This window comes from Onychostruthus taczanowskii, unplaced genomic scaffold (genome assembly GCF_017590055.1).
Source record: "Onychostruthus taczanowskii isolate IOZ18803 unplaced genomic scaffold, ASM1759005v1 scaffold11, whole genome shotgun sequence".
In the NCBI taxonomy this organism is placed as follows: Eukaryota; Metazoa; Chordata; class Aves; order Passeriformes; family Passeridae; genus Onychostruthus; species Onychostruthus taczanowskii.
In genome coordinates this window covers 16,817,231-16,844,644 of record NW_024497629.1, presented here as the reverse complement: position 1 = coordinate 16,844,644, position 27,414 = coordinate 16,817,231, and positions in this window count along the sequence as shown.

Here is a 27,414-nt window from a genome sequence, read left to right as displayed (position 1 = left end):
AAGTTTTCATTGTATTCTATGGTCTTGATTAATGCAGAACATGGTGCCTACACCAACCTTCTGCTACATTTGTGGAAGTGATTATCTGCATGTAGACAGGCACATATTCACTCAGTGTTGTGAATTTCTACCTCAGATGTGTGTATTCAAGCAGTGTTTCTAAAGCTTACGCCAATCAGTCATCCTTGTTCCTTTGTCAAGTTTTTATTTTCCTTTGCAAAATTCTGAGGTCATAACACATTCGGTAGTAAGAAGCTACCATCACTAGGTATATGGAAACATTTCATTATTCAACAATAATTGAAATTTAAAAATTATAATATATAAATCAGAGTACCATATCTGACATCCTACTCAATTTACTCACTTTTATCAGCTTTTGAAGAAGCATCTATGCACATACGAGCGAGAGAAGAATTAATTCAAAAGAAAGAAGTGAAATAGTAATTTTCATATGTTGCTCACCACACCATAGAATGGAGGCTTTGCAATCTGAGATATTACCCTAAGCTATGTGTGTTGGTTTGTTAGTAATTTAAAATAAGCAGCTAGGAATATAACCTACATCTCATTGGGTCTAAGATTACTGATGCAGGGTCAGTCAGCCTTAGGGAGAGAAGGAGAATGTGTTACAAGAGTGTGACTCTGTGTTGTTGTTGTTCTAAAAATGTTTAAAATTCTCTTATTTGACCATGTGTCATATCAGGGGGAAAAAATTAAAAAAAGGAGATGAAATACTACAATTTATCATGTTTATCACTCTCTTCTAAAAGCAAGCATAATAGATGAATATTTCATTTCCTTTATTTACTATACAAAGATTGAAAATAGCATCTACTTTGTTCAATAACTTAATCTTCTGTGCTCTGTGCACATTACTGTTGAAAAAAAAAGAACATTTTGAAATTGACGGACAGTTTATGCTAACTCTCTCATTCATAAATATATATAAAAACCAAATTTTAGAAGGTAGATAAATGTGCTGTGTCTATCAGGAAATTAATATCAAACATCTGAGCTAGAAAAATGTCTAACTTCAAAATGGTAATTGAAGACAAATAATTACTCAAAATCTCTGCATCTTTACTCACATCTTTACTTTTCCCATTGGAACTATGGAAAATCCAACTTAGAATGGAAAGGTGGTCTCATCTTAACATTCCTGAAAATTTCTGAACACTTTTGAGTGTTCCTGCCTATTTAATAGTGTCCATAGAAAACTGCAAAAAGTCACAATAGCCAGGGCATCCCAGAAACACTAAAGCTAATCCTAACTGTGAGTCTGACAAGTGTATTTGCTACTATTTTTAACATCTTTCCCAGATGAGTCAGATCTAAGCTTTGGGTTTCCAGGCAACAGTGCAAGGAACTCACAGTACATTACGGATAATTTATAGAAGTCTTTCAGCACTTGGGGATTCCTTCATAGGCAGATCTTTGCTGACTGGTGACAGTTGTGTTTCCTTATAGATAACAGTGTTGAAAACTACACTTCTTGCTGAAATATTTTCTTGTAGTAGGATTCAAGCAAGAAATTATTTCCAGGTACATCAGAAGTTATTTAATAAACTTATAATTCAATTGCATCTCAATGTATAATTTGACATGTTAGGATCTAGTTCCTGATTTCAATAAATGGTTTGTTCCTTTGTTAACAGTAAAAGTAAATAAGTATTTCAGTTGACTTGCACATAGTCACTGAGTGAATGTTGAGTAAACTCTTAGTAGAGCTGCCTAATTGCACATGACAAGTATGCAAAACTAACTTGAATGATAAAAAAATCATTCCTGGAGAACTTCAAATGCTTAGGCTAAATATGTGAAGTATTACAGCTTGCTAATTGGAAACTCTATTTACTTAATTAAAATACAGTGCTTGTGTGCTAATACAGATGAGAAAAGTCAATATGTAGCCAGCAGGCATAAACAAAAAGGGGATTACCTACCTTAAAAACACATTTACCTTAATTACAGCACTCAAGTGTTGAAAGTCTGTTTCTAATGAAAATGAGAGGGCATTATAAAATGAATTGTGTTTAGCATATTATTAATGAGATTAATTATAAAGTTGTATTTCTAATACAGTGACTATATATTTTCTTTGCCATATTCTCAACATAATAAACATTATTCAAGAAGTGTTTTTAGTATTTTAATGTATTTAAACTTTAACTTTGATCCTCATTTGCCTGTATAATTCCCTTAGTGACTCTCAGTGGATATGATTGCTCTGTAATTTGTATTATCAATGCTAATAACAGAAAGATCAGTACTCTAAAAAAGACAGAGCTATCCAAATACAGCCATCTGCAGCTTGGCAACCAGCGGGAAACACCATGATGTGCACACCAGAAGAAAGTGAAAGTGGGGATCTCTCAAGCTAAGTGTCACTTTCAGGAGCACCACTTTGGGATGCAATGTGTCTTGGCAGCAGCACACAGGTTTTTTGACAATGAAATGTTTTCTCCAAAGTTGTTTTTCATGAGAATCTGTTTATTCTGAAAGTGACCATGAACTCTGTCACAGTCATGATACCTCTCCCACTGTGAACAAATATTGGCACTGGGAACAAGCTGTTCAGAAGTATTTGTGATTCAGTCTGTCTCCTTATGTAGAAGAAAGAGCATGTCAAACCTTAGGAGTACATATATTGTCATTCTCTACTCCTTTAAACTAAACACATTTAACAACAGTCTAAGTACCAATGCATACCATGATATGAAAGAACAAATAAGCGATATGCCTGCTGTTTGAATTTTGAATACCATTCCAGCACCAGGCAAAGCAAGTGCATGAAGCTGAGAGCTGCAGAAGTGGATTCAAGTGGAGCTGCAGTGCAACTTCACCTTTCACTGAGGACACCTGATTTTTAGAAATGCTGCAAACAGCCAAGAAATATTATGAGCAAGCAGCAGAAGATGCAGCTTACCTCTGGCAACTCCTCAACTTGCGGTTCTGCCATAGGAATGTAAGAGTTCCATGCAGAGTGCCTTTGAAAATCGGAGGCTAATTTAGTTTCTAAATTAAGTCTCACTCAAACTTTAGGAGCTGTTTCTAATGGTGCCTCTGATGTTTTTCTAAAAAATGGCTCGGGTAAATCTGAAGCATGATCTTTACAAATGTATGTATCCCTGCACAGCTGATGTCTTTCAAATCCATGCTGTCAATACAAAGAAACTGAGATTGCCTTATGGCTGAATAGCAATAAATACCACACTTCTGATCCCTGTTGCTTTTTCACAGGTAGCAGAGTTCTTCCATCTACTTTCTACTTTGAGCCACTTGCTTCCCTTTTGTCAGCAACTTGTAGACCCTAATCATAGTGCTGACACAATGGTTTGCTGGCCGTTTCACAAATATCCTCACTGCAATCCCTTAGATTACAACAAACTCAGCGTGTGGAGGAAGACAAAATCGTGTGTGGGACCACATCACTATTATAACACCATATAATTTTAGCTGCTTAAAACCACAAACCCCTTAAGAATTACATCACTAAAATTAGGTATATTTGTAGCTAATTTGGCACTAGATAGAGAAAGATGTGACTTCTTAAATCAGAATTACAGTGCTGTACTATAGGTAAACAACAAAGTGATGAGTGAATCCTTGCTGACAATGTCTCTTTCCTTTTTAATTTTTCCTTTTTCTGTTTTCCTTTTTCCTTTCCATTCCTCTTTTAGAGGGTAAAACATAACCTTTTCCCTCTTACTTTGTTGAAGAGGTAGGTTTTCTCATTATGGGGCCATCTACCTCCTCTGTGTCAATGCACCTGTGGCATTCATTGTAGGTCATTGCCAGATGAGCACCACTGATATCAGTATGTGATATTATCCATGATTGCAACAAGCATTGTAAGACCGGGAGGAGAAGGACTTAATGCTACCTGCTGCTGGTCAGCCACAGTACACATGTATTCTTGAAGCTTATTTCCAGTGGCAAGGACTTCTTCCCTTAAAGACAGCCTCTTACTCAAATGATAGCTGCAGGACTGCAGAGCTGCGTTTTTTGCAAAGCTTGCAGCTGCATGAGGCTCAGAAGATTTGTAATGGCATCAACTTCTGTTTAAAACAAATCATTGATGGACTTGTGTCACAAGATTCTTAAATGCACATTAGTCCATAATTGGTTTAGCCATAAGTGTGAACTTTTCATTCACTTGATAAGATAAATACCTCTGACTTGTATAGTAGTTTATTGCTGCTTTCTGAGAAAATGGGCTGATTATTACATGCATGTGTTCATTAGGCAAGATTTAATTTATTTGCATTGTGGTACCTGATTCTCAAAACCCAGCTCCCGAGACCATATGACAATTTTACCACCCCTCATGTTTTCTCTCTTCTAGTAGCCTTTTGCTGGTTTCTAACTGCACACTCTGGCCACCCAAGGCCTGGAGGGATCACAGAATCACAGAAAAAATTATGTTGGAAAAGACCTCAGAGGTCATTGAGTGAAACCTTTGTCTGAGCCCTGTCATGTCAAGTAGACCATAGCCATAAGTAACACCTCTAGGGATGGTGACTCCACCACCTCCCTGGGCAGCTTATTCCAATGTCTAATGACCCTTACTGTGAAGACTTTCTTCCTAATGTCAAATCTAAGCATCCTCTGGGGCAGCTTAAGACTGTGTCCTCTTGTTGCCTGGGAGAAGAGATCAGTCTTCACCCAGCCACAGCCTCCTTTCAGGCAGTTCTAGAGAGTCACTCCTGAGCCTCCAGTTCTCCAGACTAAACGACCCAGTCCCCCCAGATGTTCCTCAGAGGACATGGGCTCCAGACCCTTCACCAACTTTGTTGCTCTTCTCTGGACACACTCCAGCACCTCAACATCCTTCCTGAATTTAGGGCCCCCAACCTGGACACACCACTTGAGGTGCAGCCCCCTAAGAGTTAAATACAGGGGGATAATAACTGCCCTGGTCCTGCTGACCAAAATATTGCAGACTCAGGCCAAGATGCCTTTTTGACCACCTGGGCACGCTGCTGGCTGATGTTCAGCCAACACACCCAGCACCCTTTCTACCTGGCCACTGTCCAGCCACTCTGCCCCCAGTCTGTAGCTCTGCATGGGGTTGTTGTGGACAGAGTTGCGGCCAAGAACTTTGTCTTACTGATCTTCATGTCATTGGTCTCAACCCATCAATCCAGACTGTCCAGATCCCTCAGCAGAGCCTTTCTTCCTCCAGAAGACTCACAGTCTGACCCAACTAGATATTGTCTGCAATTTTTCTAGTGTTAGACCCAATCCTCTCCCCCAGATCATCAATAAAGATATTAAACACAACTGGGCCCAACATTGATCCCAAGGGACACAAAAAGTGACTGGCTGCCAGCTGGATGCAGCTCCATTCACCCCCACTCCCTGGGCCTGGCCAGCCAGCCAGTTCTTAACCCAGTGAAGAATGCACCTACCTAACCTGTGGGCTGCTGATTTTTTCAGGATAATGCAATAGGAGACATTTCAAAGGCTTTGCTGAAGTCCAGGTGGACAACACCCACAGCCTTTCCCTCATCCACCAGGCAGGTCACCTGGTCATAAAAGAACATTAGGTTGGTCAGGCAGGACCTGCCTTTCCTAAGCCTGTGCTGGCTGGGTCTGATCTCTTGGTTGTCCTGTTTGTGCTGGGTGGTTGCACTCAAGATGATCTGCTCCATAACCCTGTCAGGTACTGAGGTCAGGCTGACAGGCTTGTAGTTTCCTGGATCTTCCTTCTGGCCCTTCTTGTGGATGGGTATCACATTGACCACTTTCCAGTGTCCTGGGACTTCCCTGGTTAGCCAATACTGGTGATTAATGGTGAAAAACAACTTGGTGAGCTCTTCTGCCAGCCCCCTCACAACCCTAGCATGGATGTCGTCTGTCCCCGTAGACATCCAAGCGGCTCAGCATATCACTAACTGCTTCCTTCTGGATTACAGGGAGTCCATTCTACTTCCTATCCCCGTCTACCAGCTCAGGAGGACAGCTGTCCTGAGGACTACCTGACTTATTGCGGAAAACTGAGGAAAATAAGGTTTTAAGTACCTCAGCCTTGAAGATCTGTTATTCTGACAAATTCTGCATGGGCTATAGTAGTTTCCAATATGAGTGAATTCATGACTTAATTATAGGCACATACAAAAAATAATGATCATGTCTAGGAGCATGGTATGAGGAACAGTTTCCATGACCATGACTAAACAAAAGGAAATTAAACAGTTTGAGACGTGCTTTGAGGACTGGCATGTCATCCATGATCATCCATGCTCTTAGCTTTCTAATACGCTTCTGACAGCTTCTTGGCCTTACTGTTTATTGGCCTACTCTGCCTCCACCTGGGTTTGGTTAGCCCAGACCAGTACTAGGGGAGGATGGAGAGAAGGGTTTAGCTTTGTAAGCATGAGGTGTGTCATGCCACTTGCCCAGAGGACAATGGAGAGAATTTGGATGGCACAGAAGAAGAACTGAACTCAGTTCCAGCCAAACTGGAAGTCTAAAGAAATAAATTACTTTTAAGGCACTACATATGTGTATAAAATTAGGCTTTGTGAGAGTTATTTCCTATTTCCATCCCATTCCCATTTTTGTATGGGCAAGATACAAGTTATTTGAATATCTACAGATTACTTGGATATTTCTCTCCTTGGAGATATTTAAAAGCCATCTGGACATGGTCCTGAGGAACTGGCTTTTGCTGGCTCTGCTTGAGCATGGAGATTGGACTAGATGACTTCCAGAGGTCCCTTCCAATGTCAGCCATTCTGTGATTCTGTAATACTTGGCCTAAAACTGTAGCTGCCTTTAAGGTCATGTGTTCAAGGATGCTCTCAGGCACATGGTAGATGTCCTGTGTCGGGAACACCCTGTGTGTGGAGATGCGAGGCTTGACTCCATTTTCAGGAGGCTGGTTTATTATATTATGATATATATTATATTAAAATACTACATTGAAACTATACTAAAAGAATAGAGAGAAAGGATTCATCAGACAGGTAGAAAGAACAAGAATAGAATGCATAACAAAATCGAGGAGCTGTGACTGCTCACAGCCTCGACACAGGTGGCTGTGATTGGTCATCAGTTGAAAACAATCCACATGGACCAATGGAAGATGCACCTGTTGCATTCCACAGCAGCAGATAGTAATTGTTTACATTTCTCTCCTGAGGCCCCTCAGCTTCTCAGGAGGGAAAAATCCTAGCAAAGGATTTTTCATAAAATATCATGGCTACTATCCTGCTTAGGGCTGGGATTTGGAGTTGGTGATTTTCATGGGTCCCTCCAAAGTCAGTATATTCTATGATTCTGTGATTCTATGATTCTCTGACTCTCTGATTCTGTGATTCTATGATGTCATGCTTGGTAAGTGTCTGTGTTAGTCTGCACGAAGTACTGTTGAACTAGTGAGTTGGTGACTCATGGGGCAGGAGAGTGTCACATGTCTTCCTGCATGCGTGACCTCCTGTCTCTGCCAGCCCTAGAAAATGGGCAGATAGAGCTCTCTGGGCTTACCTCTTATGTCAATCCTATATGTAGGCATGGTTGAAGGCAGCACCCTCTCTGTGTAGCTAGTTGTGTCTGTGTCCTTTGTGTATGTTTTTCTGGGACATATGCTCAGCTTTCCTGCTGGATGGACCTGCACATGGGAAAGCAGAAGCTGTGTCTGTCAGCCCAAGCAGAGACCCAGATTCCCAGATAGTTGGACAGGAAGGGAGTCTTGGGCCAGGGCTGCTGGAAGTGGTGGCTGCTCCTAACATCCCCTGCTGAATACTTTATAATACAATCTGTTGCTTTAACCTGGAATTTGGAGCCTGTGTATGTGATTTGTGTTGGAAGAAATATGAATCAGCAAGGTTTAAATATTTTTTCTGTACTTCAGAAATATGTAATTATTATTTTTTTCTAAGAGAAAAAGTAAAAACATCATACTCAGTCCTGCTTTTCAATCCATGCTAAACATGGAGCAGATAAAAAAATGGAGGTTTTCTATGTGATTCTAAATAAGAATGATTAGCTACAAAAATTTTCTGCAGAGTTTGAGAATTGATAGTCCCTGTTGTTTTTGAGAGATATATTGAAAATGATTGCATATTCTTTAAAATCCCTCTGTAGTTTTCTCAAATTGATAAAATATATTTCACCATAGAGTTGTTCTTTGCCTCTGCTTCCAGTGCTATCAAAACCCATACACCTTCACAAATGTTCATGACAGTGCTATACATTCCTGGGGTTTATGCATATCACGGTACATTATACCCTTATAATCCTCTACTCTGAGTCCTATATTAAAACAGTTTACCCGAGCTCTTCTGTTTCCAAATATTTTGTCCCCTGAAAAGTAATACTGGGGCTTACCAGATAATCTTAGTAATTAAAAGTGGAGCCCATAATAGAAGGACCACACTGTCTTGCTTGGGTTTGCTATGTCAGCTGATGAGCTAAAACTATAGTAAGATGGCTGATTTTCAGTGCATAAAAATTATACCCAGAACCTAAAACTGATGAATTTTGAGTTCCTTTTGTTTACAGAAATAAAGCTTCTGCTAGAGGGATTGAACTGGCTCATGGCATAAACTCTCAATTTTCTTGGTAGTTGTGAATCCCCTTAATCCCTTGCAGTCTTTGTAAATGACTTTTCACTACACGTTCACTTTCTTTCCATTAGATGAACTATTTGCACAAGTTGTGTATATAGATATACTTCTTAATTTACTTTTAAGTAAGTTATTTTTATTTTGATCAATCAGAGCTAGGCTAGAACTTCATTACTTCAATGAATAAAATGGGACAATATAGATTACTGTATTTCCTTTAAATTGTTGGCAATACTCAGTACTTTTTAATGTTTTCAAACCACTGTAAGTGCATAATTCACTACTTTCTCTCATACGGGTGGACTGGAATACAAATATTTTCAGTGCAAAAATCTTGTCCTGGTGGTAGTTCAAATAAGATGTAATCTTACAGTACATTTACTGTGCCTGCAGATCATATACCTGGGTCTGTTTGACAACTGAATTACAAAAATACAAAACTCTCCATAGCTTGAAATAGATTTAAGAGACAGCTTGTTAATAAGGGAACACAATCTCCAACTCTGTTCACTTTCCCTTTCCCAGTACCTACTTGGTATTGAGTCACATTTTAGGACCTACACAGGATGTGGGTGGTCCATTGGCTACAGTATCTGAAGCAAGGTTTGGAAGGATTACTGCAGAATTGGTGGTCCAACAGATAGATTTGGGAGCAGATAGACTGTGTCTGAGTTGCAGAGATGAAACATAATAGACTTGCTTACTCCTGTAGATAGGCTCTGGGCGCAGGGAATGGTAGCAGAGGGGTGTGGGGGAGAATGGAACACTCTATCCACTATCTCACAGTAGGCAAAACCCCCTCATGGATAGGGCAGACAGTCAAATTCCACATAGCTCTGTACCAGAAAGAAAACCATTGGCAGTTAGAGTGTCGTCAGTACATCACTGAAGAATTTGGGAATGGAAAATGATCAGCTTCTCAGCAAATGGGAGATTGCAGTCATGTTTTGATCTTAAATTCCCAGATTATTTTTGACAGGCACCCACGCATGGAGATCTTGGTTCACTTGCTACAAAGAACATACTGCAAAGATACAGCAAGGAAGTGCCACAAGTAAAATTAAAGGTTTTGGCAGTTTAGGGAGGGGAAAATATACAAAAGGAAGATAAATAAGCAAAAATAAAAAATTCTGTGAAAAAAAAATTCACATGACGGGGAGAGGTTGTCACAGCAAAGATGCAGTCAGCACGCAAATGAAAACTTTAACAGAAAAAAGAATGTAAAAATGTATTAAAAAGAGAACTGTGTAAAGAAATTTGACTTGCTGTTTACCCAATCCATCAGTTTTATTGTATTGATATTAAAATACATCCATAGAATACTCATCTGGGTAAACAACCAAGAGATCTGAGGGGAAATCTGAAGTCAAATTGTTTGTAGTTTCCAAATACTATTTTTGGAGAGTACATTTCTGGTTTTTTATTGCCCATAAATGATAGGTAAAGCAGGAATCTTAAATCTTAAACAGACTGGTAGAAGTGGTGTGAGATTTTTTGGATTTTTGTGCAGAATTTTGTGCGGAAGTTTGTGTCAGTGCAGTGTTGGTCATTTCATATGAGGCTTCAAATGGAACACTTGACTGTTGACTCTCAGGACTTACTATACAGTTAAGAAATTGTCTCCTATGAGTGTTCTAGATTGATTTGATATGATGAAACATTAGAAGACAAAAAAGAGGAAAAAAAAATTCATTTCAGGATTACTGTTCCATAATATGAGATTTTGTTGCCACAGAGAATAAAAGCACAGGTCAGGAGAACACAGAGATTGTAACTCTGACAGAGAGGTCATTATGGCAATTAATATAATTCAAATGTGTTATGGGCTTGGGGGTCATGTTTAGATGATGTCTGCTTCTTTGGAACATCTCTCTTGTGCCATTTTCTTATGTAGCTTTACTTAATCTCTTCCATGAAAAGAAAATGAAATAAGACTCCAGCGGGATGAATGCTGTTGTTTGGTCTCCTTTTTAACCAGGTCACAGCATCATTGTTTCTCAAACATTTTAAATTTTGATTTTTCAAAAATGCTATTTTATGTTTACTTTCATATGCTTGTTCTCTCCTGTCCAATGCAATGTTTTTTGTAACATATGATTCAATATGGTTAATAGGACTAAATATGAGAAGACAAAGAGCAACATTATTATCCTTGCTAAGCACATTTAGCAATGTTCATTGTACTTACTGATTTGTGAAGCAAGCTATTTTCTGATTTGTAAGGCTGGCAGAGTCCACAGTTTTAGGCATTTATCAGTCACAGCACTCCCTCTTATGCCAAGAGGCTGTTTCTTTGATAATTTGCTAGAAGTTTCAAAACATCAGGGAAAACAGCCCAGAGGCATTTTGGTTGGATCACAATGCAGACTTAAAAGTGTCTTAGCTCCTTGCTTATTGGTGGTCCTTCAAGCAAGACATTCAAAACACTCTTATGCTGGCAAAGACAGCCAGCTAAATTATAGCTCTGATTTGCTTACAGTGAAATTAAGAGAACTTTTATATAATTTTGCATAATTTAATGTTATCAGGCAGATTTTCAGCACAGAGTCTGTATAAGTGTGAGGGTGACACCAAAGGGTCTATTTAAAAAAAGTCTTAGACATAATTCAGTAAGCAGCATCATCTCAATTAACTGATTTCAGCTGATAGCACAATGTCTTTTCTACTGCTGTATTTCTCTAGAATCACAGAATTGTTAGAGCTGAAAAAGACCTCGATGATCATGAGTCCAACATTTGATTGAACACCACCATGTCATCAAAACCACAGCCCTAAGTGCCACACCCTGTCACTTGAACACTTCCAGGATAGTGACTTCAGCACTTTCCTGGGCAGCTTGTTCCAATGCTTAACAACCCTTGCCGTTAAGAAATTCTTCCTGACATCCAGCCTGAACCTCCCCTGGTACAGCTTGAGGCCGTTTCTTCTTGTGCTGTTGCTGGTTTCCTGGGAGAAGAGGCTGACCCTAACCTGGCTACAGTCTCCTTTCAGGCAGTTGTAAGCACTCCACGAGTCTCCTTTGCATCAACCCTTACCAGGAGAGCTACAGTGCATGCCAGCTGTAACGGAGCACATCCAAGTGTTCAAAAGTCTGCTGAAAGGAGAAAGGGATTTTCAGTGGAAATCTGAGCAGTTAGACTGAGCAGTGGACCCTGCAGGCAAGAAGATAAACCTCATTCTTGGGTGCATCAAATACAGCTGGTCAAATTAGGTGATTATCCCTCTGTACTCAGTGGTGGTGCAGCCTCACCTTGAGAAGTGTGTGCAGTTCTAGACACCAGCACTTAAGAAGGACATGAAGATTCTTGAATGTATTCAGAAGAGGGCATCAAATCTAGTGACAAGGCTGGAAGGCAAGGCCTGTGAGAAGTGGCTGATAATTTTATGTTTGTCAAGTTTGGAGAAAGGTAGGTTGAGGGATGATGACATTTCTCTCTTCAGCTTCCTCAGGAGGGGAAGGGGAGAGGGAGGGGCTGATCTCTTCTCCCTGGTGCCCAGCAATAGGACCTGTGGGAATGAGACAAAGCCACATAAGGGAGGTTTAGACTGGACATTACGAAGCATTTCTTTACTGAGATGGTAGTCAGGTCCTAGAACAGGCTTTATAGAGAGATAGTCGATGCCTCAAGCCTCTCCATGTTTGAGAGATGTTTGGAATGTGCCCTTAATAATGTTCCTGAAGTAATCAGGCAGCTGGACAAAATGATTTGTTATAGGTAACTTCCAGCTGAAATAATCTATTGTATTTTATTGTATTGTATTGCATTGTATTCTGGCATATAATGTTAAATAAGCGTCCATCAAATCTGTATGTACAGAAACTTAATCTCCCCCAATTGCTCCTCATTGTTAAAATGGAATGCATAATTATTGTTATCTCTTACGTTAATTCCTGTATGGAATTATTTTATTCATATCCAAGCATAGTCATAAGGATATCCAACACTTAAGATCTTGATTGGAAAAAAATATTTTAACAGATTAGATAAGATTGCACATTATAGTCTCAAAAGACAGCATACAATGTAATTGTGATGTAATTATTATTGACTGCTTAAAGTGATATAAACAGTTTTTAAAAGAATTTGCCTCTGAGCTCCTTTCTGAAAGTGCAGATTAGCTTTCTGCCAATCATACCACAGAAAGGTAACTTTTGTCCTGTATAACTGAAGACTTTTCTTGCCACATAGAATTTGTAACAAAGTTGTACAAAAAAGTTTTCTTGTTCTCTGTGGATAACATTTGAAAAAGCAACCACAGACTTTTACAATGCTAGTTACTTAATAGAGATTACATTCTGTCAGGCATATTTGAGATCCTCTCATCAAATAAATATGTTCTGTAAAGTGTGGATTATAGTTTACTTTCTGTGATTTGCACTTCTTTTTAAACACAGTAATTGCTGATTAAAACTGGAAGCATTGGTAAAGTAAATATATTACATTGCCACAATTATTATTCTCCCTCTCCATGAAAAAAAAAAATCTTTTGTCTCCAGAACTGGGCTTTTAATTTATCTTCAAAAACATTTTACAAATTGCACTTGATAAACACTTCAGAATTGCAGATTACCTGCCTTATTTTTCCTGAGTATTTTTAATATATTTTCATGAAAAAACTTGCCCTTTCAGGAGAGAAAATATTACAACATTTTCTAGAAATTATCTTCCCTGTTTCATTTAGTTTCATTTTTCCCACATTATAACAATGCTTCTTGTCTTATTTTACAACATGTAAAATATTTTGTTCTCTGAGATAGTATCTCTTTCTTCTAAATACTTTGTTTTTAATAGCAGCTGAAGGAGGCATTTCTCTGTGGAAAGGATATGTTACTAAGCAGGAGTTGCCTGTTTAATGGTCATTTTTAGTCCCAAGAGATTGGGCCTGAATGCAGTGAGTATTCCCAAATATGATTATAAATGATGGCTTCCACTCTAAACATTTGCTTTATGAATTCTATTTAATTCAGCTTAGGGGCAAAAATTCTAAATGTGCTGCAAATAAAAGCTGGGTGTTTGGATTGTGAATGAACATTATTTTTCTCTTGGTAGAGAATAATCTAATTTTGGTCTTCCTAAAGGTCAGTAAGATCCCTGACTGGTGAAGATAAAGATAGTTCCTGTCATGCTTTAAGGGTAATTTTATCTTTTATATATCCTTCTCCCAGAGCAAACCAGAAAAGTCTGGGTGCCCTTGCACAGTTTGACTATTCACTGAGTATGAAAATGATAACACAAAATAATTTTATATATAGAAAAAATTTAATGCAATATTGAGGTAGAAAATCAGGCATGCTGCAATATAATGCTATATTTTAACAGAGGAGGAAGTTTTCAATTTGTGCAATTCCAGTCCCATCCATTGCCTATAGGTAGCAGAATTAGCCCAAATACAAATCTGTTTGTATTATTTTTATTTTTTGTTTTATGTAGCCATTTGCATGTTTAAGACAAGTCCAAGGAATTAGCAATGCAGAGACAGACTCTTAGGGAGCAGAGAAAGAACAGAGTTGGCAGGAGCTATATTTCAAAAAGTGTGATACCCCCAGCTGCACATGGAAAAATGCTTGCAGTATCCCATGGTTTATAATTACTCTATACATCTCACCTGCCACATCTGTGTCAGGTGTAAATAAAATTCACATAAAATATAGTCAAAGTGCTGTCTCAACAAATAAGGGCCTTTGTAAACAAGACACATAAAGACAGGGAAACTGAGTAAGATGTCCAGATGTCTAGATAAATACCAGAAGTCTAAAAACAAGGTGGGCCTAGAATGGTATGGGAATAGAAAGAATCTGAAAATTTACTGGAAAAGCACCCTCTAGAGAATACCCTAACAGCAGGGCAAAATTGATTGATAAATGGCAGAAGAAGAAAGACTGATGCAAGGGAAAAAGCAAACAAGTGCTGTTAAACAAAGTGGCTTTGTGAGACCCTTTCTAAGAACTCCTGTAACGTTGACAACCATAACGGTAAATGTAACTTTTCTAGGAGCAAAAAACCTTTTGTAACTCCTGTTAGAATTCAGGCTTCACAAAGAGATGCTAGAATTTTATGTGACACTGTTAAAAAGAAATAAAGGAAAGGCTGGGATTGGGAATTACAGATGAAATACAAAGGTGTACTAAGTTTGGACCTTGTCATTCAGTGTATTCGTTTGTCTGGAAAAGAAGATATTCAATGAGGTGATAGGTTTCCTGATAACATTTTTCTGGGTATTAAAATTCAGAGCCAGATGAAGAGAGTTAGGAAAGAGTCTCCTGATATTACTGAGTGGCTGGGTGATAAAGTGGTGGGTGAAATCCAGTGCTGATGAATGCAAAGTAATGCACCTGGAGAAAAACAAGCCTAAGTGTGCATACACAGTGATAGCTTCTAAATTAGCTATTACCACTCAGAGGAGAAATTTTTATTATGGATAATTGTATGAAAACATCTCACAACAACAAAGTGTTCTGTGCCAAACAAATAAGAAAGCTAGAAATTATTAATAAAGGATAAAGAACAAATCAGGAAACATTATTATGTTGTTGTGTACATTTATGGCCCTCTCGAATCCCGAACACTATGGGTAGATCTGTCTGTCCTCATCAGCACCTTTTCAAAAAAGGTCTGGTAAAGCTAAGCAAAGGTTCAGACAATCACCAGAGTTATGTTCAAAGCTATTGAGTGAATCAAGAGTTTTAAACTTTGTGGTGACTGAGAGCAGAAAAGAGAAAAAAGCTCCACTGAAGAAATCATAAATGAGCTTAAGACTAGGAATAAGGAACAAATAATTACCATTTCTAATAATACAAAAGGGGCCTTGAGTAAGGGGATGGACAGTGTGTTACAAACAAGTTACCCCAAGCACAATTGATGCTATTGCCACAGAATAGTCTTGAGGCAGAAGTTATAGCTTAATTAGACTAATTAATGGAAGAAGGACATAAAATAGAAATTCAGTTTCTAGTTTAGGACACTCGTTCGGGTTTCTAGAAACAGGGAGTGTCTAGTATAATGCTTTATTTTCTCCTTATGATATGTATCCCTACTGAAAAGGATCACAGATTCACTGTGTGAAAAGGACCTCAGGAGGTCTTTACCCAGCCTCCTCCTCACAGCAGGGCCTGGTGAAGGATCAAACCTGCTTGTTCAGCGCTTTGAAAAACCTTCAAGGATAGATCTAGATCAACCTGTCTGTTCAACTTACTCTACTGCCTTATGGTGAAAAAGTTTTCCCTCATATTTGGACTCAACCACTCTTATTTTGATTTATGACCTTGGTCTCATCCTCCCACCATGCACTAATGCAAAGAATTCATTTCCATTTCCTCAGCACCTTCCCCATAGGCACAGGGGCTGCAGCTGGGTTCCTTCAAAGCCATCTCTTCTCCAGACTGAAAAAGCCCAGCTCTCTCAGCATCTCTATACAGAACAAGTGCTCTGGGCCTCAGCATCTTTGTGAAACTCTTGGCTGAACTAATTCCAGCATAACAATGTTTTTCCTTGAACTTCTTAAAGCCTTTTGCTAAGTTCAGAGGCCTGGGAGACATCAATGAAAGCTAAGGTAAATATGTCATTGAGGACATTTCTCATATTCTCTGAATGGATTCATTAAGATATTCAACATGAAGAGTTAATATTTGACAACACATTTACTTATTTGAATAAATTACAAGGGATTTGATTAGGCAGAGAGATACAGCAATGTACTAAAATGGCATTGCAACACTCTGTGCAGAATATAACACTTGCAATATATACTTGGAACATGATGCAAATGTGATTCCCATTGCCTGTCTGTATATGCACACCATCACAATGCTTTTTTCTCTATTACCAGGAAGGAATAGGCAGCTTGAAGCCAGCAGTAGTCTGTTGCTCTCTTCAAAGTTAATTTGGTTGTTCAGCTTTTATACTCCCTCTTGGACTGAGCCACATTTACACTTCCCACTTGCTGATCTGTCTAACTTGAGAAAACTTTCAAACTCCTAATTAAGTCTGGGAAATTGCTAAGATTAAAAAAGCCATGTACACAACCAGTTGATTCCTCAACTAATTTATCTAAACTATTTACCTAAAAAAGGTCTGGTCCTCTTTGTGTTAAGTTAAACTATCTTTGCAGCAGCTGTGGTAGCTCCCTACATTCTCCTTTGAGCTTCACAAACCCATCACCTGTATCCATTTCCACTGAGACTGATTCAGGTGTAAGAGATCGTTGGCTGGTCACAACTTTATCTGCACCTGCTGTCACTGTATGACCTGTTCCTTTCAGAAACAACCCATATAATCTTTGTTCCAAAGTTTTTATTTCTGAAGTTTTCATTCCAAATGATCCCCCTTACCGGCTCTTTGGTAATCCAAAATCAACTCTTCTGAAAACCATAGTCTGTGCTCTGTTTTCTGAATAACAAATGCAGCTCTTCACCACTCTGGCTGGCCCACACAGTGCCTGTACCAAGGAACAATTCTTAACTTCCAGAAATTCCATGGATTGCTTGCATACTGCTATTTTGTCTTTCAGTGGGTGTCAGTGAGGTTAAAGCCCCTATTAAGGAATAGTCTATGATCTGTAGACTTCCTTGAGTTGCTTAGAAATTTTCTTTTTAATGAGAAGCATTGTTGCTGTCTCATCTGTGCTGTGTCTGCAGCACAGTCCCACCATGATGACAATTCCACTGATTTCTCTGATTCTGACCCTTGAACTCTTGCCCAGCCTGTTGCCAGTCTCCACATCTGAGCTGCTGCTTCACAGAGGAATACTTCCCTTCTTGCCTGAGAGCTATCCCATCGCAATTTGGTTATTCCTGCAATGTCATAGTTTTCTGACTGTATGTGGTGCTTCAGTTCCTCCTTCCCATTTGTGTACTTAATGCTTGAGGTGGGTGTCTCTTAATCTTGTTTTATCATTCTTGTTATTCCATCACTCTGAATCTTTTGCTTTCCAAGCAAATAATTTCACTGATTTATCCCCTGTCTAAGACAGAGAATGAACTAGAAAGACCTGTCATATATTCTAGGAAGTCAATTAATACATTGTTACATTATTCACCATGACTAACTACTTTTTTCTTTTTTCTCTATGAGACCATATCTCCTGCTTCAGGTCCTTCTCCCTGATTGTTGGCCCTAGAAATGTGCTCAAATCAGAATGTATGCTAAGGCTGAAAATGATCCTTATTTATTTCATAAATTCAGATTTGGGCCAAATGCAGCCTAACTCTCCCTTTACTCCAAAAAGAGCATATGGTACATCTTATAAATGGTTCATATTTAATTATAGAGCCCCTTATATTTGACAACCACAGTTATTAAAACATCTATCTACAGAAAGTATTACAAACCAGATTAAATGTGTAATTTCAATACTAAATAAATCCCTTGATTCTTCTGAAATAATAATCTGTCTCTGAGTGAGTTTTGGGAGGAGATTGGGTTGTCTATAATGCACTGAAGCATAGATTAGCTGGTACCTAAAATTAAAACTACCTCATACAGTAGCTGTACAGAAACACTGTAAAATATTCTAGTCAAGGGAAATAGAAACATATCATCTTTTATGGCATTCACTGAATATTTACTAAAAATATGCTTCTTTACCTCTACTAATGTCATGCAAAAGAGTAGTTACAGTAAAATGTACTTTTTCTCTATTTCCCTCTTGTGTGAAAAATGCCAACAATGCAAACCATCTCATGGCAGCCCTGTTGGTTCAAACAATTTGTCACAGCCTGACTCTTCACAAGAAGAGGAAATCAGATTATGGTGACTAATGAAAGAAACTCAGTATTGGTGCATAAGGTTCTATTCTGCAGCTCAGAGAGCCAATGTTATGTAACATTTAAAGACAGCTTAGTGGTGATGAAAGTTGCTATCTGAGAAAAGGAATGGAGCGCAGGTGTTGCATGGCAAACAGCTGGGCCCATATCTCAGCCCTAGCTGTATCCAGGGATAAAAGCTCCATTAGTGAACAGGTAAGTTACTCATCTACGTATGCAGTCTTTGTTTTCCATTGGGCAAAGTTAGTTTTTTGTCTTATGTAATGCACTGAGAAGAGAGAATTCCATATCTTTACACAATGCAAAGTCCTCTCCATATTCCATGACCCAATTTCACACCAAGGTCACCTGAGCCTTCTAAGCCTTAGCCTGTTGTGTGGGGAGCAGGGAGAAGGGTAAAGGCTGGGGACCCATGACTTACTTAGATGCTGTGCCACCTTGTAGGATCTTACAGCCTGTAATAGTATCCCTTCTTATCACACTACTCCAGATGCTCTGGGCTCACTTCTTACTATCCTACCTATCCTATCATGAACTGAAGCAGGAAAACTTGAGAGGTGCTGCTAATAGGCCTGGTAAAATTAGTAACAAGGTTAACATTAAGTGTGGTGACAGAAGTGAGTAATTGTGTCCCAGAGGAAAACAAAGAACTCTTGAAGCTCTGCATACAGTCTTAGAAAATTGCTTGCACACAAATGTTTCTGCAAGTACAGATACAGGATCCACACTCTTCAAAAAAACCCCCAAATAGATCAGATTTGAATGGTCAAAGTGACTAACAACACATGCAGATATTTATTCTCTGCTGCACTGGCTCTGTCTGGGGTGGAGTCACTTCCCCCACAGCAGTAGCTATGGTGCTGTCCTTGTACTTTTACCCAGAAAGTTGTTGGTAAGAGAGCAGTGTTTTGGCTACTGCCGAGCAGCAATGCCCCAGCATCAAGACTGTCTCTCCAAATTCACCTCCCTTCAAAAGCCAGTAGGCTGTGCATGGACAAGAGATTCAGAGGAGAAATAATCAGGACAGCTGACCTAAGCTGACCAAAGGGATATTCCGTACCATATGATGTCTGCTGAACAATAAAATCTAAGAGAAAGGAGAAGGGGAGGGGATGTTTGTTCTTAAGCCTTCTGAAGTAACCACTACGTTTACTGAGGCCCTGCCTCCTGGGAAATGGCTGAACATGGTCTCCTAATGGGAAGTAGAGAACAAATATTTTTGTCTTCCTTTGCTTTCCTTCATTAAACTGCTTTTCTTGTGATCCACCCAAAACCTCTTTTTGCTCCCCCATCCGATTCTCTCCTCTCCCATCCTGCTGAGAAGAGTCATAGAGAGGCTTGGTGGACCAGAAAAGGTGAATCCACCACATCTGAGCTTCTGCTCAGTATGGAAAGTGAGCAGCTTAGACTGAATTTTCACCTTGCCCCACAGTTGCTTGATGGGTTTTTTTGTCCTTTGCCTGGTTGGGGCAGAGGTGATGGTGAATTAAATATTTTTTTTCTGTAATTGTATGGATGTTGGGGTGCGTTCTTAATCAGTTATAGTTGAATGGATTTAAGTTATGTATGTCTCATGCCCCCCTTTATGTTAAAAGTGGTTCTGCCCAGGTTGTCTCCTTCCCTGAACCCCTGTCTGTGGTTCTGCCCAAGTTGTCTCTGCCCCTGAACCCCTGTCTGTTTTCTTGTCACCTCCCCTGTTGCCCTAGAAACCAACGTATCCTTTGTACTGTTCCTCCCTGGTGCCCTGCCTGTCACTCGGCAACCCGTCCCTTTCCTGGAGAACCTTCTCTCCAGGGGGTCGAGTGATTGGTTCAGGGGCCGGGGCTCCTCCCCAGGATACCCCAGGTTGGTCAAGCTGGGTTGTCAATTTCCCCTTGCCTGTTACCCCCTGGTCCTCTATTGGTTGGAGGCCAGGCCCCTCCTTTGTACCCACCCCTCTTTAAAAGTGGCTGTATCCTTGTGAACTTTGTCTCTGCCTTCTGGAAATCCTTGCTCCTCCAACTCCCTGTCCCTCAATAAACCCAGTTCCTCCAGGAGTCAGAGTCCACTTTTTTATCTCTTCTGCCAGAGCTAGCCAAGGCCTTCTAAGGCACACGATCTCTGTCAAAGCGGATCGGAGAGTGTTGCACTTTCAGCACTGCAGCTCGGGTGCCATCGGGCTCGGCTGGGCCGCCCTGAAAAGGGACACACGTGGCTGCATATGGACAATTTCAAGATGGATAGGAATGTGCCTCTGTTAAGTTTGAGAACCAAAGCTAATGGAATCTTGCTGAGCTAACTGGTGCTGCTGGACCTTTTGTCAAGCTACAGCTGAAGGTTTTCCCACTGCTCTCAGGGAAGTGCCAGTCTTTGGTCATCTGCTACTGCACTGCAATGCGTTCTATTTCACCTCTGCCCAGTATATTCAGAATACTGGCAGGAGAACTTGGCCCTAAATGTAGGAACATCAGGTGCTGGAGCTCTGGCTAGGGCCTCTCAGCACTGCCAGCATCACAAGCATTCCTCAAAAATACTTGGCCAATAGGAAAAAAATATCTCAGGCAGCTCCCAAGACATTCCTTTGCTAATATGGGAGCAACAGAAGGAGAGAGTTATATTTAAATTAAAAGACAAAAGTCACCTTAAGAGTTTTGGAACCGTAGAAAGTAGATTGGAGAGAAATAAATTGTAGACTCATAGCTCAATGATTCTAGGTGAGGATTTATCATACTGTTTTGATAAATAAATTAGCCTAGATAGGTATGCAAATTTAGACTTGGACCATGAAAATCCTTTAATTTATATCTAAGGCATTCTGAATATAGAATAAATATGACATACGCAAATATAACGAAAGCTTCTCTTAACTCTCTTTCCTTTCTGTTAAAAGATTTTTTACTAGGCAGAATCCAGAAATCGTGACATGGAAAGCAAAAAATATGATAGCTATTATAGCAAAAAAAAAAAAAAAAAAAAGGGAAAATGCTATAACTTTGAAATCACATTCTTTAGCATTCAGTGTAGACCTCCCTGATGTTGTTCCATGTTGTAGCCATCATAATCTGCATGTTTCTTTATGCTCTGAATATGCTACCTGTATGCATAATTCAAGTTTCATGATTGCTTATTTAGAAATGTATGCTGAGCCTGATTAAGACCATAATAATTCCACAGAAAAATTAAAATTTGGACACGTCCAGAAAGCAGAATTTTCAACTTGGTAGGATACTCTGGGATTTTTTAATTCAAGACTGTTTGCAAACAGGTCAAAAAGTCTACATTTTTGGGAATAGAAATTCTGACCCCTTTGATTTTGGAATCAGTTCTACTGCTGAAACAATTTCTTTCAATGTTTAAAATCTATTTCATGTTATTTTAGAAAAGAATATTGTTAAATATAATGTACAATACAATACAGGATGAATAACATATGAGAGACAAAACACAAAATTTAAAGCGGGCAATTAATTTTAACTTTGCTTTGATTTAATTATTGCTATTAAATTTGAGTGAAGCTGATTAAATCCCAGGAGATTTCCAGTCACTTACATGGTACTCTCTTGTGAAAATGGCTCTGTTTAAAGTTTTTTGCTAGCTCTAATCACTGAAAGTTACCTCTCTTTCTGTATTGCAGTCTAGGGAAATGACCTTATTTCTTTTTTCCCTTGACAGTCGCAAAACAGTTGACAGCAGAAATGACAAAGGTACTGACAGAAACATTTTTTTCTTCTTCATTTTGATGTTGTGGATCGATGTCCATTCCACCAGCAGCCTCCAAACCACAGATCACGTAGTGCGTGACTTCCAAGTCAACAAGAGATATTTACAGGTTAGCAAATGTGTTCATTTCCCTTTGGCAATTCAGTGGGGATTCTAGCCATCTGATTCAGAGAAGCACATATGGTAAATACTTAATGGAATATAAATCTTGAGAGCATACCTTGAAATTAAATGAGATTTTCAATGGGACTCACATTCCTGTTTTACAAAGGTCCTTTTGAGAATTATATTTCTTGTAAGCCTCTGACAGTTATTTATGATCTTGGGCATACATATACTCAAACATTTAACCTATCCCATCTGTGTTAAATCTAGTTTTATACCAGGATACCAATGTTACCTGCTCACTGACCTACAGAAATAATTAAATTGCCTTTATTCTTCCTGGATTTTATTACTTGACCTTATTACAGACAACAAGATATGTATGAAGATGTATTTTTATTATTTTTGTGGCATTATTGTATGCTTTAAAAATATTTTAAAAGATGCTAGACTGTATTTACACTCTCCTTAATATCACTGAACGACAAGAAATTAATTCTGGAAGATAATTTTTATGGATTTGCTTTAACCATGCAGCATATCTCAGGCTTTTATATTTCCTTAATATATTCTAAAAGTACATTTGTCACCAGGGTGTCTGAAACTTTTACAGATTGGAAAGTGCCAAAATGCCCTTTCTTCTCATAAGTTTGAATTAGTTTAGCCAGTGAAGCCACCCAGACTGAAACAGTTAAAAAATAGTTCAGACCAGTAGAGGCTAATAGAAGAGTGAAGATGGCTTTCCTCTTTTACACTGGAGTTGTGGAAACAGGAGCAAAATTTCACTTGTAAGAACTCATTAGGGAACAAAGACAAACCTTTCAGGCAGCTGCTTGCTCCTCAGATGTCAGCGTTGGACAAAGTAGTTGTGCTCCCTGTGCTGTTTGCTGCTGTTGCTTTTTTGGATGTTACTGCCCTCACAATATTGCAGCATAGTGGTTAATGTATAGGCTTCCTGATATGACTCTGGCAAAACCAGATGGGCTAGCTAAAAGTTCTGGTTATGGGCTTGGTCTGGTTATGTGGCTTTTTTTGTGTGTTTGTTGGTTGGTTTTGCTTGTTTTTCCCCTTGTTGTTTTGCTTTAAATTATACCAGAGTTAATGTGCTTCCTTAATAGACATCTGTAGTGAAAAATGCCTGAGTCCCAATTTGTTTCAGGCATTGAGAAAGATAAAGCATCAAGGAATTTTTAGACAATACAAAATCACTCTATTGCATTTAATAGGTGCAACACTAGAAACCATTTCCTTATTTGATGGCCTTGTGTGTCATCAAATGAGCACTACACTGTATGTGGCATATTTATGTCTGAGGATAACCTAGCATGTACTTAAAGAAAAATGCTTTAATTTTTAACAACTTTTGAAGGTTATTTTCACAACAGACTGAGACAAAAATGAAAAAGATATGTTGCCAGTCAGGCCTGACATTGCGACAGGTATGTGTGAAGCTAACAGGGTAAAGATCTGAACACGTCTCTTCTTTCTGATCAGAATCAAATATTTTTCTTCTTAATCCCTCTACATTTAGCTTAGCAGGATCTCAGAAGATATGCTGCCCATGTCACCAGTTCAGCTTCTGGTGTTACTGAATACTGTGGGCTCTATCAAGTGCTTAAACCTTGATTTTTTTAACCAGTTGCATTGGAGGAATCATGCCTGATAAAACACCTGAGAATAACATTTTAACAGAATATTTTTCCAGTCTTCCCAGTACAAATATATGGAAATTATTATAAAAAATTAAGTAAGACACAATTTTTCACCTATTTGTTTTTTCTTGCTCTGTACCCTCAGTAGCCTCCTAGCTACTGGGAAATAATCTTTCTTTCCCGTATCCTACTCATTCTTTAGATAAACTATTAAGTTCTCTTTCTGAAATGAGTGTGAGCATTGTTAGTTCAAATGAAACAAAATAAATAAGCTCATCCAGAACCTAATGTTCCTCTAGGTTTTTTATGCTTAAACTCCTTGTAAATGAATACATGTTCCCTGGCCTGCAGAGAGGGGATTCTTAGAATGGTTGTTGGGCATCCCCGTTGGATGATGAAATATGGGTTCAAATTAGAGAAAACAAAACTATAAAGATAGCTTGATATCTAACTGACACTACTAGTTGACAGTTATTTTGGGGATATGTGCCTTTGCAACACTGCTTTTTACACTGTTACATTTTGAGACATATTCCCTAATTGAATATTTCTTGATACTTTCCTCCAGAAAGAATAAAATTGGATAAACTAGCATATGTATTAAAAACAATGGCACTGAACAATTCCCAGCAAAATAGATCTCTAATTAATTCAGTTACAAATCAGGACAAAATAAGCTTTCCATGTGTGTAATAGCAGCATTTTTTCACCACCTGAATGATAAATTTTTATGAGAAATTACGTTTCCACCATCCTAAATTAAATGGTTTTTTTTTTTTAATTCCACACTTTTACTTCTTCCTTTTGTATCTTTATCAATTGTGCAAATGCATCCCTTTGCAATTACAATGCTTTTAGCTCCTCCTTTACTCCCATGGGAGGGTCAATTTTTAAAACAGTAGTAGGATTACATGAGAACAGCAGAAGAAACACACGCTGTCTACAAATCTATAACTTTTGATGTTCTACTTGTTTTACCAGAAGTGGTAATATAATCCTTCAACTTGTCATTCTGATCACAGTTAAGCTGGTGTTTGCTGCTAGCATACTGAGGCTCTCTTGGTGTTTTTTTCAGGGACTGACTTAAAAAAGTTAGCAAAATTACTTTTAATTAACTGTTGTTTTATTTAATATTTCCCCTTGAATACTTTCCAAGACCTTCTCTAACCTTTCCTCTCAGAAATTCTCCTTCTTTGTTACTTTTTCTTGAACAGCAATTTTAAAATTAAATTAATTTTTTTAAAATTTTATTAAAAAAAAATTCAGACCTTTCTTCAATTTCCTTCCAGTTTCTGACTGGTTTAATGGTGGATTGATTTTTAAGAAAATGAAACATATTTTTCAAATAGAGGTCTAAGAATGATAACTACAGTACTTTAGATTCATGTGATCTAATTTCATGTGAGAATATGTTCTTAGCATCACTGTCACATTTTCACACTGAATTTCAGGAAGACAGCATCCTTAAAAATTCAATGTCTAATATGAAAATCTTACCATACTACCCCTACTGCTTTTAATTTAATAACTATTTATAACATATAATATTTTTTCAAGATTCATAGTTTCTGAAATTACTGTGCCGGATTTTTCTTGATCAGTTCTAGATGCTTTGAGGACAGTTTGGAACATATAGGTTCATTCTTAGTTTTGGATGACTTTTATGTACTTCTTGACAGTAAAACCTGACAGTAAAAATGTTGTAGGAATGTTTTCTTAAGGGTTTCTCCTATGTTTTTTCCAAAATGTAAAGGACAAAATATTGCACCTTTTTTTTTTTAACAAGGTGATTTAATTTTCGAACAATTACACCCACATTTTTTGACTTCTCATTTTGAATTTTACCAATTTATAATACTTTACTTTTGCATAAAATGCACAGGTGAAAATTACAGGGAAAATGAAAAGAGAATGAGAAAGTAATAAATATGTCTCCAACACAAATTCAAATTACCAACTACAGGGAAGTAGATATAGTGAATAGATAGTTGATCTATGCAACTTCAAAAGTGAACACCAACATACCTGTCTAAATTGAAGCGGTAACAGCAGCAGTCATAAAGGTGAAGAGAGAGAAAACATAACATTTAATATTGCAAGACTGCAGCCATATGACATACACAGGGACAGGCAGCTTAGTTCCATAAAATCCTCTACTGCATCACAATCTCTAAATCAGAGATTGATTTGAAAGTCAGACAGGGAAAGCCTCTGACTAATCAATCAGTTAAACAAAGAAAACAACTTTGTTTTGCTCATGTTTGTGCCCCTTTATATTTGCATTTTGATGTAAGAGATGGAAAAAGATTTATTAAGTTCTCGTGTAAGCTTTTGATGGTTTATTTTTTTAAATGTAATTTAGTTTTAGAGAAGTATCTGTGCCAGAGGTTTTAAAGAAGTATCTGTGCTATTAGAGGGATACATCATGAGATTTCTGACTAATCATAAATAATTAACACAGCTGAAAGAGTGAAGATCAAGTAATCAATATGTGAAGAAAACAACAGTCAGTTTATTCAAAATCAAGAAAATCTGCAAAAGTGAATTTGAAGAAATGATGATCTATTCATGGATGTTCAGGGACAAAGAAAAGAGATAAACTTCCTTATATAAATTATTCATGATCAATTATTTGCTCTGCTTCAGTCTGAGTACATCTTGTGACAAAATTAGATTTTAATCACATATTTCTTTAGACCCCAAATGAGGCATTCAGCATTCAGGGATAGTAAAATCTTTGGCTTCTTGGAGATTAGGGGCTGATTCTTCAGCACTGAAGTCACTGGGACTATTTTTAACTGATGTCAATTAGACTAGGGTCAAACTATTGGGACTTCATAGTTCACTCACTATGTTCCACTATATTTGCATCAGTTAAATTTTTATTTTTCCTCCAATTGAGTTTCTCAGTTTTAAAGGAGATGGTACACAAGAAACTAGAGTGCTGAAACCATAAAGGGGAAAACTTTTCCTTTTGCTGGGACAGTGTTAATAGGCTTCAAAGTAGCTGCTATGGGACTATGTTTTAGATTTGCACTGAAAGTGTTGTTGATAATACGCAGATGTTATTGCTAAGCACAGCTTACACAGAGCCAAGGCCTGTCTGCTTCTTGTACAACCCCTGCCAATGAGGGGGTTGTAGGCAGACAAAATCTGGGAGGGGACATAGCCAGGACAGCTGACCTAAAATGATAAGTAAGGTTTATATATAACTAATAAAGGGAAATTCCATCATGTATAACATCGTGCTCAATCTATAAAAGTAGGGGGAATGTAAGAAGAGGAGAACATTTTTAGTGGTAGCATTTGTCTTCCTGAATCACCATTGCATATGACAGGGCCCTATAGATGGCTGAACACCTGCCTGCCCTTGGGAAGCAGTAAATTAATTCTTTATTTTGCTTTGCTTCTGTGTGCAACTTTTGCTTTACCTATTAAAGTATCTTTATCTCAGTCCATGAGTTTTCTCACTTCTGTCTTTCCAGTTCTCTTCCCCATGCCATTGCTGGGGGAGTGAGTGAGCAGCTGTGTGTGCCTGAGTTGCTGGCTGGGCTTAAACAACTACAATTAGTTGCACTGCTTATTCATCAGCTGGTTTACAACATGAACTACATGGGCA